The sequence below is a fragment of the Phacochoerus africanus genome, chromosome 15 (genome assembly GCF_016906955.1).
Source record: "Phacochoerus africanus isolate WHEZ1 chromosome 15, ROS_Pafr_v1, whole genome shotgun sequence".
NCBI lineage: Eukaryota > Metazoa > Chordata > Mammalia > Artiodactyla > Suidae > Phacochoerus > Phacochoerus africanus.
Genome location: NC_062558.1, coordinates 82,037,776 through 82,048,635, shown reverse-complemented (window position 1 = coordinate 82,048,635; position 10,860 = coordinate 82,037,776). Strand labels below are relative to the sequence as shown.

At 49.4% G+C, this 10,860-nt stretch overlaps 1 long non-coding RNA gene across 1 annotated transcript; it reads left to right on the top strand.

Moving 5' to 3' along the window:
* Positions 1 to 2,733: 2,733 nt before the first annotated feature.
* LOC125115581 (uncharacterized) lies at positions 2,734 to 10,238 on the top strand. The gene is made up of 3 exons (XR_007132136.1): positions 2,734 to 2,897; positions 8,984 to 9,105; positions 10,121 to 10,238. It is a non-coding gene; the product is annotated as an uncharacterized LOC125115581 (long non-coding RNA).
* Positions 10,239 to 10,860: the final 622 nt, after the last annotated feature.

Here is a 10,860-nt window from a genome sequence, read left to right as displayed (position 1 = left end):
GATGGTGGTGATGGTGGCAATGATGATGATGGTGATGGTGGTGATAATGGTGGTGATGGTGGTGATGGTGACGATAGTGATGGCGGTGATGATGGTGGTGATGGTGGTGATGGTGGCAATGATGATGATGGTGATGGTGGTGATAATGGTGGTGATGGTGGTGATGGTGGTGATGGTGGCAATGATGATGATGGTGATGGTGGTGATAATGGTGGTGATGGTGGTGATGGTGACGATAGTGATGGCGGTGATGATGGTGGTGATGGTGGCAATGATGATGATGGTGATGGTGGTGCTGATGGTAGTGATGGCGATGGAAATGGTGCCTGGTCTTCAGCCCCAAATCCAACCCAATGAAGGGGGAGGAGCCTGAGTCGACCTCTGCTGAATTCCCCTCCCTAGTATAGCATCTGGCATTTAGCAAGGGCATCATAAATATCTGTGAACAAGTGAATGAATTCACTTGTTGAAGGCATGCTGAGAGTTTGGATGTGTCACAAAGACGGGAGGCACAGGTGGTCAGAGTCAGCACCATGGCGTAGGCTTCCAGGTACTGTGAACCCTCTGCTGCCTCTGCTGCCTCCTCCCCAGGCAATGACTTAGGAGGGCAGTAGGATGCTGGTGTTTGAGGAAGACTCAGCAGAGATTAGAGATCTCTTTTCTCCACAGAGTGGCCTCCCAATCCTCTGGAGTTTGGCACCGGGGAAGAGGCTGGTTCAGACCTGGGCTGAGCTCTGGATAAAGTAGCAAGGGCCTCTGAATTGACACAGTTAGAATTACTTCCTCATGTCCCCTGCCTGCATTCTTGCCAACTTTCTTACCCATCCCCTGTTTATCGAACCTGTCTTGGGCTCCTGCCCTGTGCCAGGCCAGTACTGGGATGGAACAGTGACAAAGCTGATACCAAGAAAAGAAATGTAGCCCATGTGTCACAGGGGCTCACTGTCTAGTGGGGAGTAACCACAGTCATCGAATTTTCAGTATGACTGGATATTTGGGTGGAAGTTGGGGCAAGGGCTTGGACACAGGTGGGGAGACTGATCCGTTCTTCTAGAGGCAAGAATTTGGTCTGGATCTTGAGAGATTAATAGGATTCAGGAGTCAGAGGAGGGGATGGGGATTTCAAGCTGAGGGGGATGCATGCACTGAGACTGAGGTGGAAAGGTGCTCACGAAAGTGCTTGGTGGGGCTGAGCTTTGTGTTGTTGGTACAGGGTGGGCTTGGTGGGAAATGGGGACAGAACATGAGGCCAGAGTCAGACTGTGAATGGACAAATGCTAAGGCATTTTTGTGAGGGCAGCGGGCAATACAAGCCATGATGGTCTTGTTTGTATCTGTGACTCAGGAAGAACATCCACACCAGGGAGAGGGTTGGTCGGCAAAGGCATATATAGAGGATGAGAGACCTGGGAGGAGGCGAGGATAATGAAGATACTGATGACGATAGTGGTGAGGATGATGAAAATGTGATGGTGGTTATGGTGATGCTGAGATGATGATAGTGGTGTGATAATCATGGCGATGATGGGGATGAGGACGTGGTGTGATGGAGATGATGGTTTGATGGTGGCAGTAGTGATGATTCAGGTCCCTGACACCAGCCAGGGCTCTGCTGTGTGACACACTGTGTGACATACCACCTTGGGAGATGGGTATGTAAGGAGGCTGAGAGAACCTACCGTGAGGGGCTCCCTTCTCTCTTCTCCCTCAGCAAGCCCAGGGACAGCCCCCAAAGGTGATCAGAGGGGGTCTTGGCTGGTCAGGCCCCAAGGAGTGGGTATGGAGTGGGGCTTGGGGAAACTCCTCCAATGCCAAACATTGCCTGAAAGTGGGTGGCTGGTCCAGTCTGGATGCAGCACCCCCTCAGTGCACATCTGTGCCCACCATGGGGCTCAGGCTTAGTTGCAAATGGAAGCCTGGCCTGTTCTGCCCTCTCCTGCTGCAGGCCCTCGCACCAGGCCGGAATGTCCTCAGGAAACGGGTTACCTCTCTCCTGGGGGTGCTTCTGGATTCCCGTTTGCAGCTCCAGCCAGGATGTTTTGCAATGAGCTTAGAGAAAGCATTCATTCCGGGAAGAATCAGGCAGTGGAATGCTCCCTGCCAGCAGGGGTGTGGGTGAGAGGGCGCAGGGCTCCCTGCTGGGCTGGGCTGGGCTGGGCTGGGGTGGGCAGGGGGCGGTGCTGGCTGCCTGGCTGGCCCATTCCTCAGCCCTCGGGGACTTTGGCCTCTGGGCTGTTTATCTGTCTGTGGACTTGTCCATCTGGCTTAAAGAAGCTGGTTGGCTCAGGCCAGCCCTCCAGACTGTCTGCCTTCTATCAGGCACCTTGAGCTTTGCTGAGCTTTATTTTATTTTTGAATATTTTTGAAGATGACTCAAAAGCGATTACTAAATGAAAAGGTGTACTCACCTCCAGCCCTGATGCTTCTGCCCGTGTTCCCTGTTTTTTGTTTATTCATCCAGTGTTTCTATTTGCAAAAATAAGCAGCTACATAGCTACGTTTGGATCTCCCAAATCTCTTGCCCCAGCAGAAGCATTCTGTGTGCCTTGCTTTGCACTTTTTTTTTTTTTCTCCGTTGTTCCTTTCACACTGGTAACGTGGAGATCTGCAAAGTTCTCTGCTGGGAGGGGTTGCCCCATAGTTATTTCAGGTATTTGAGTTTGTAGACCCAGGCATCTACAAATACTTTGCTGATTTCCCAATTGGGCTTTTTATATACTTTTTCAGGACCCCAACCCCAGGTGCCAGAGTCTTCCCTGCCCTGTACAGCCCTGCTCATGCCATGGTCTCCTGTGGATGTTCCCTCCTTCCCACGTTGGCGGTATTGCTGTCCAAGCTTTGCAGGGGAGGAATCTGAGGAATTGAGAAGTCAAGTAACACACCCAATAGGATAACTAGTAAGTGATGAGGTCTGGGATTTTAATCTGGAGCAGTCTGTGTCTAGAATCCTTCCTCTTTTTTTTTCTTCTCTTTGGGGCTGTACCTTCGGCATATGGAGGTTCCAAGATTAGGGGCTGAATCAGAGCTGCAGCTGCTGGCCTACGCCACAGCCACAGCAACACCAGACCCAAGCCGCATCTGCAACCTATGCTGCAGTTTGTAGCAACACTGGATCCTTAACCCACTGAGCGAGGCCAGGGATTGAACTTGCATCCTCATGGATGCTAGTCGGCTTAACCTGCTGAGCCACAATGGAAACTCCTAGAATCCTTCCTTTTCATGATGTCTCACTGCTGGGGAACAGAGAGCGACCTCGTCCCACGTCTTCAGGAGTAGAAGGAGTCCCTTGGCTTTGAGAGGGGTGGGGATTTGTCAAGGTCACACAGCTGCACCAGCAGCTCCAGAGGGGAAGCATCCCTGGGTACCTAATGCTCTCCCATACTGGAGTGGAGACTCCTCAGGCAGACCTTTTCTTTTCTTTTCTTTTCTTTTTTTTTTGTCTTTTTGTCATTTCTTGGGCCGCTCCCAAGGCATATGGAGGTTCCCAGGCTAGGGGTCTAATGGGAGTTGTAGCTGCCAGCCTACGCCAGAGCCACAGCAACGCTGGATCCAAGCCGTGTCTGCAACCTACACCACAACTCACGGCAACGCCGGATCGTTAACCCACTGAGCAAGGCCAGGGATCGAACCCGCCACCTCATGGTTCCTAGTCAGATTCGTTAACCACTGCGCCATGATGGGAACTCCAGGCAGACCTTTTCCTCTAAACTCCTTGGCTTCAAGCCCAGGGTCGCTCCTCTGCCCGTCTGCTAGGCTTAAATTCAGATTCACAGAAGCTCTCTGCTAAATGATTTAATAGATTCATTGCACAGATGGACACACCAAGGCAGGAGGGAGGAGGGGAAAAATCACACAGTTCAACTGCAGCAGAGCTGGTGTGGGTTCCAGGTCCCGTGACTGTAGTCTGGGCATCTATCCAGGCCCCCACCCAGCACCCTTCTTACCTGGCAGTGCGTGTGCCTCCCTTCCCAAACTTCCTTCTGACTTTTTTTTTAGGGCCACACCATGGCATATGGAAGTTCCTAGGCTAGGGGTCAAATTGTAGCTGCAGCTGCCGACCTACGCCACAGCCACAGCAATGCCGATCCTTAACTCACTGAGCAAGGTCAGGGATCAAACTTGCATCCTCATGGATACTAGTTGAGTTCATTACTGCTGAGCCACAATGGGAACTCCCTGGCTTCTTTCACAATAACAATATCTCAGCTCCTCTCAGCCTTTGTCCAGGTGTCAGAAGACTCCGTTTCCATTAGCATTCATTGGCTAAGGTGGCCTCCGCCAGAGAAGGGAGTTAGGTGGGTAGCGCACGAAATCCTGGTAAAGTTGGCAGCTGAAATCACATCCTGGTCAGCGAACACAAGGGCTGAGTGTGTATGTGCATGTGTGTGCACATGTATATTGTGTATTTATGTATGTGCACACATGTATTGTGCATGGCTCATGTGTGTACAGACATGTGCATATTGTATATGAGTATATTGTATATGTATAGGTGTATATGTGTATAAATGTGTGTACTGTGTGTCTTGTATGTGTGTGCGCATGTGTATATGTGTGTGTATGTGTATATAGTGTATATGTGTGCGCATGCATGTGTGTGTGCGTGTGTATGCGTATGTATGTGTACCTAGTGTATGTATGCATGTGTGTGGCAGTCAAGGCTCACAGCCTTCACATCATGATCTCTTGATGTTGGGTCTTTGATGTTTTCCAAAGAGATGCAGTTGGAAAGTCTCATAGGTCCTCGGGGGACTGGGGATTCCTTTGGCACTTGAAGGCAGGGAACAGCCTCAGGTCAGTGGCCACTTCTGCTTGTGGTCTGAGCGTGGGCTCACGCCCCAGGGAAACTCAAGATCCACACTAAATTCATATGGGGTCACTACTGGCGAACGTGAGACCTTAGACAAACCGTTTCTCCCCTCTGGGCTCAGCTTTCCCTCCCATAAAGTGGAGGTGTAACATCCGTTGTGAAGATGAGGGGAACTGCTTGTTTTGGAAATTGTGCCAAGCTCTTCCCAATTCTGTGATTTCCATGTTTTGCAGGCAAAAGACATCTCACTGTATGTTGTCCTGTATATGCAGCTGTGGACTTGCATGTGTACCGAATTTAATTTTGTGTAAGATGTTTGGGAACCAGGGTAATATACTTGAGTGTGCAGGTGCTTGTATGTATTAATTAGGATTTCATTACAATCATGTGGAATAGAGCAGGGCCTAGTGGGTCAGTTTGAATCCCGCTGCCCCCCTCCCTTAGCCGGCTTGGCTCAAATCAGCCACGTAACCTCAGTGGGCTTCAGTTTCTTCATCTGTGAAATGGGGCCGATGAGAGTGGCCACTTCCATGGTCTCATGGAGATTTGATGGACTCAGCACAGAAAGCTCTTAACACAATGGGAGGCTCACAGCTCACAAAAGAAGTTCTTAACTCAGCAAGAACTTGAAAAGAAATAGCATGAGTGCTGTCACTTCTAAGGCGAATTATTGTAAGAAAGAGGAGCAAACCTCCCTTCCCATCCTCTGATCCTTTGCTTTGTCCAAAGGCCTGGATTTGATGGTCTTAAGTACTTGATTCTTGGAGCGGGGTGTGGGGGGAGGTGTTCTTTTCCTTTTTTTTTTTTTTTTTGGCGTCACCTGAGGCATGTGGAAGTTCCTGGGCCAGGGATGGACCCCTAGCCACAGCCATAACAAGAGCCACAGCAGTGACAACACCAGATCCTTAACCCACTAAACCAGTAGGGAACTCCTGGAGTCACTTTTTCTGCTTGAGGGTGACAGCACTGGAGGAAGTTGATGGGAGAGGGAAGATCTTTTTAATGTGATTTTTATTTTTTTCCATTACAGCTGGTTTACAGTGTTCTGTCAATTTTCTACTGTACAGCAAGGTGACCCAGTCACACATACATATATATATTCTTTTTTCTCACATCATCATGCTCCATCATAAGTGACTAGATATAGTTCCCAGTGCTATACGAAGATTTTTGGATAGACCCATGGAGCTCCTTGCTTTCCTTTCCTGGAAGTACCTCTGTTATAGAGAAGCCCCATGGCTGGGATCAGATCACCACCCATGTCTTACAGAAGGTCCCACTGGCCCTGGTAGCTCTTGGGAACCGTGATGTGATGCTCCTCACTCCCAACGAGGGGTTCTGGCTTCAAGTAAGTTTGGGAAACACCACGAACAGACTTCCTTATGGATGTCAGAATGCTCACCTTACTATAAAGACGCTGGAAAATGTGCAGTAAACAAACAATTTTAACTTGGTTCAACCCAGCATTTCCCCAACGTACTTTTCTTTTTGCATAATCCCTGCCATAAATCTCTGCGGAATGCACTCTGACAAGCACAGATCCACAGAATCAATAGTATGAAAATCAACAAAGCCACGTGTCTCCAAGTCACCCTCCCAGTCAGGCAAATGATATGTCCTAAAGGCGTGCTTTTTCTTTCTTTCTTTTTTTTTTGATTTTATATTTTATTTTATTTTATTTTTTAATAGTTATTTCCTCAATACATTTTTTTCTGCTGTACAGCATGGTGACCCAGTTACACATACATGTGCACATTCTATTTTCGCACATGATCATGCTCCATCATAAGTGACCAGACATAGTTCCCAGTGCTACACAGCAGGATCTCATGGCTAATCCATTTCAAAGGCAATAGTTTGTATCTATTAACCCCAAGCTCCCCAAGCACCCCACTCCCTCCCCCTCCCCCTTGGCAACCACAGGTTTATTCTCCATGTCCATGATTTCCTTTTCTGTGGAAAGGTTCATTTGTGCCTTATATTAGCTTCCAGATATAAGTGATATCATATGGTATTTGTCAAATGTCAGGGCACACACATGTCACACGGGAGCTTGTGAAAAGGCAGATTCCAAGCTGCCGGTCTGGGTGGGACCCAAAGTTCTGCATTTGTACCAAGCTCCCAGGTGATAACAGTGCTGCTGGGTTCTATGACCACACTTTGGTAAGATTATAAAGAAGCCTCTGCTACAATGAGATTTCACCTGTGTGTCCTTTCAGTGGTATTGGAGCCTGATGGTCACCAAAGCAATTCCTGAATCTGGCCATTAGACCCATCACCAGGGAGGTGACTTTTCTCTCTGTACTGAACAAACAGTCCTGTTAGGGGCAGCCCAGGCTGGGTTAATGGCTGAAGGGAATGCCAGGACTGAGGTTTGGGGATCGCAGTATCCTTGGGAGCTATGAAGTCTTGGCTGAGTCTGCCTGAAAAGATGACAACCCGGTTACACTCCTGCCATCTCTCCGGTCTGGGCAAATAAGGTTGGGATTGTTAGTATTTTAATTTATTTATTTATTAATTTTTAAAGAGACATTTCCCCTTTCTTTTCTCGGGTCTGGAGTCATTAAACAGGGATTAGCTGGATAAATAGAGGAAGTGATTTTTAAACTGTTTGCAAACTTAATGTGAAGAGCCCAGCCTTGCAAATTATCACGTCTAATCAGAGGCCCTCGCTTCACTGCTCCAGTAATTGTACTGGTATTAGTCAAATTCTTGTTGTCTCCTCATTAGCCGTGAAAAGGAGACTCAAGATGTACTTCATTAGAGTGTCCTGGAAATATATTGCTAATGTGGAGATGGAGGCGGAGGGAGGGAGGGAGGGAGGAGGGGGCGGGGGCAGGGGCGGGGGCGGGGAGGGGGCAGAGCCTGCAGGCCCACACCTGACATGGGGACTCCTGACCTCTCTCAACTCCATCTCTCCTGGGCTCTGGGTTCGGTTCCTCTCTGTGCAGCAAGGAGGGTGGGCCAGCTGAGATCTGGGGCCCCCTTCTGTCTGACACTCTTGAGTCTTCGGGTCTACGTTTTGAGGCTTTAGCGGGCCATCAGAACTTGAGGTTCTTTCCGATCCCTGAACTTGTGCTCTTCCAAGAGCTGTGCTTACCCAGGGCGAAGAAAGCTTTGAGCTCGGCTGGCCTGTGTTTCTCAGTCACTCCAAGGCAAAGCGGCAAAGTGCTCAAATGGCAACTATACACCAATGCAGCTTTGCTTGATAATGTCTGATAGGAGTCACAATCCACATTTTCTCTTCCCCTTCTTCCTCCCTCCCTCCCTCCCTTCCTCCCTCCCTTCCTCCCTTTCTTCCTCCCTCCCTCCCATTCTTCCTCCTCCCTCCCTCCCTTCCTTCCCTCCTTCCTGCCTGCCCTCCCTTTTCTTGTTCTGAATGCATTTTTTTATTCATCCTCATTGTCTTCTTCTCTTTTTTTCTCCTCCTTTTTCTCTTGCTTATCCCCCCTCTTTTCTACCCAGCATATACGTATGGAGTGTCTAATCCTGGAGATATTTAAATTTACATTAGTTGAAATAAAGTAAAATGAAAAAGTCAATTCCCTGTTTGTACTAGCTACATTCCAAATGCCCACCAGTCCCACATGGCTGGTGGCTGTCACATGGATGGTGCAGAAAGTTCTCCTGGGCAGCTGTGGTCTAGTTTTTGTTACATCCTGTGCTCATCAGCTCGGGGATGAGGAGGATGCCGGGCGGAGGAAGAGAGAATCCTCCCGCCACCCCCATGATGCTCACAGGCAGGTGGGAGGGTCATTCACACCCTGTTATATTTGGTTGAAGAGGGGCCCAATGACTAGACTGCAAGGATGTACCTGGAGCTCCCTGGACTGTGGTAGTCAGCCTGGTGAGCTAGAGAGTCAGCGAGCCTTCCCAGAGAGCCGGGAATTTTCAGCTAGAGGTCTGTCTGTATTTGTGCTGTTTTGAGGATGAGACTGGCCCATCAGTGCCCCTGAGCTTAGGGTAACCTGTGGGTTAGCAGTGAGGACTAACAGACATGCAGCATGTCTGTCCTCCACCCCCAGCAGCCACAGAGGCTGTTGTGCTGTTGTTTATGTTCTTCTGCAGGGACCATGTGTTCCTGGGCTCAAGGCCTGATGAGCCTTAGTGGGTATGTGGGAGTCCCTGTCCAGCGTCGCTCACCAGAGACCCCTCTCTCACCTCTCTTTATAGGGCCTTCTTGGCAGCCAACCTCGAAGCACCAAATCGGGCTTTGAAACGCGCGGGGCCTTTGAGATTCAGCACCTCTGAATCTGAATTTACGCCGTCTCACTTGCTGGAATCTACTGATCTGTGTAAGTCACTCCACAGTCTGTGCCTCAGTGATGACATCTGTAAAATGGGGGTAATAATATCTACCTTGAAAGTTTGCTGTTGTTGGAATTGATGACATGGGCTGCACAGTGCCTGCCATGCTGCTGTGGGCAAAAAATCAATTTTTCCTCCTCTCTGTTCCCTTCCCACCTTTCTCCCTCCCTCTGTCCCTCCCTCCTTCTCCTCTGTCCCACATTTTGCTCTAGTGGGGAACTTGGGGCCAATGTCCTCTTTGGCAGAAGCCCTTTGTTTCTACAGCCTTCTGGATGCCGACTTGCCATCCTCTGTGGCTTGGAATCTAATTTCTCTACCTCTGAGAGGATAAAGGCTGAGTCAGCTCTCCAGAGATTCACTCTCGAGGTTCCAGGGAGTCTAGGGGCCTTAGTGCCAGCACTTGGGCTGCTAATGGACTCAGAATGGATTCAGGACTGATGACACAGCTCTGAAATGTGGAGTGCACTGAAGGAGCCATGGTGGCTTTTTTTTTTTTTTTTTTAATAATTTCCACACAATAGGTTTCCTTTTAATCAGGAACTGGTTGTCTGCATTTCTGGCTTCTGGTAACTTCCTCCCTGGCCCTACAAAGGCCGCAGGAGGATCAATTAGATGCCCCTGGGGCTGAGGGATGGAAAGAGGCCAAAGCAGCAGCCCTGGCCTTCCTCCCCGCTGTCCTGGGTGGTGTGGAAGGCATGAAGCCCTCGAGGAAAGCTCACTTCACCTGGTTCTCAGACACTCCCGGAGCTGTGGATGCAGTCCAGCAGGTGCATGGAAGTCGGAGGTGGGAAGAGGGTGAGAGTTTTGGGCAAGATGACCTGGGAGGCCCAGAGAGGTTAATTGGCTTGCCAAGGGTCACAGAGCTGGTTAGGTGACCTGGTCTAGACTTTTCTTCCCAGGGTCCTTCCCACACTTGACTCTCAATTAATCTACCCTTATTGCTCCCCGCCCCCCCTTAGGAGATACTGTGGGGCTCATGGAGTGTGTATTTCACTGTTGCAGCCACTGTTCCTGGAAGAAATACTTTGTTTTCATGTGCCAGTTGCCTTTCCAGCCTGACTGTCAGCCCAAGGTCGCAGGAGAAGATCTGATTGCATGTCCTTGATTTTGCTGCTCCCATTCCAAGAACCAGCTTCCTCCTCTGGAAGGTAAGGTTATGGTAATGGCATCATCTTTGGATCCTTGCAGAAAGGAAGTGCCATGTCAGTGTTCACCAAACTCCTGACTCAAAATAATCCTCTTTTAAGGAACAAGTTCCTAATTACAGGGAATTCTATAGGACTGATGGATGGACCTAAGTTTTTCGAAATATGGTCCCTGCACCAGCAGCAACGGCATCATCTGGGAATTTGATAAAATGCACATTCTCAAGTCCCCATCAGAAACTCTGAGAGTGGGGCCCAACAATCTGTATTTTAACAAGCCCTGGAGGGAGTTCCCATCGTGGCTCAGTGGAAACGAGTCTGACTAGCGTCCATGAGGATTCAGGTTTGATCCCTGCCCTTCTCAGTGGGTTAAGAATTTGGCATCGCCGTGAGCTGTGGTGTAGGTCGCAGACATGGTGTGGATCCTCCATTGTGGCTGTGGTGTAGGCGGGCAGCTACAGCTCCGACTGGACCCCTAGCCTGGGAATCTCCACACGCCGCAGGTGCAGCCCTAAAAAGACAAATAAAACAAAACAAAACAACACCCCCCCCAAAAAAAAACAAACTCTCTAGGCAATTCTCATGCCCCCCTAAGTT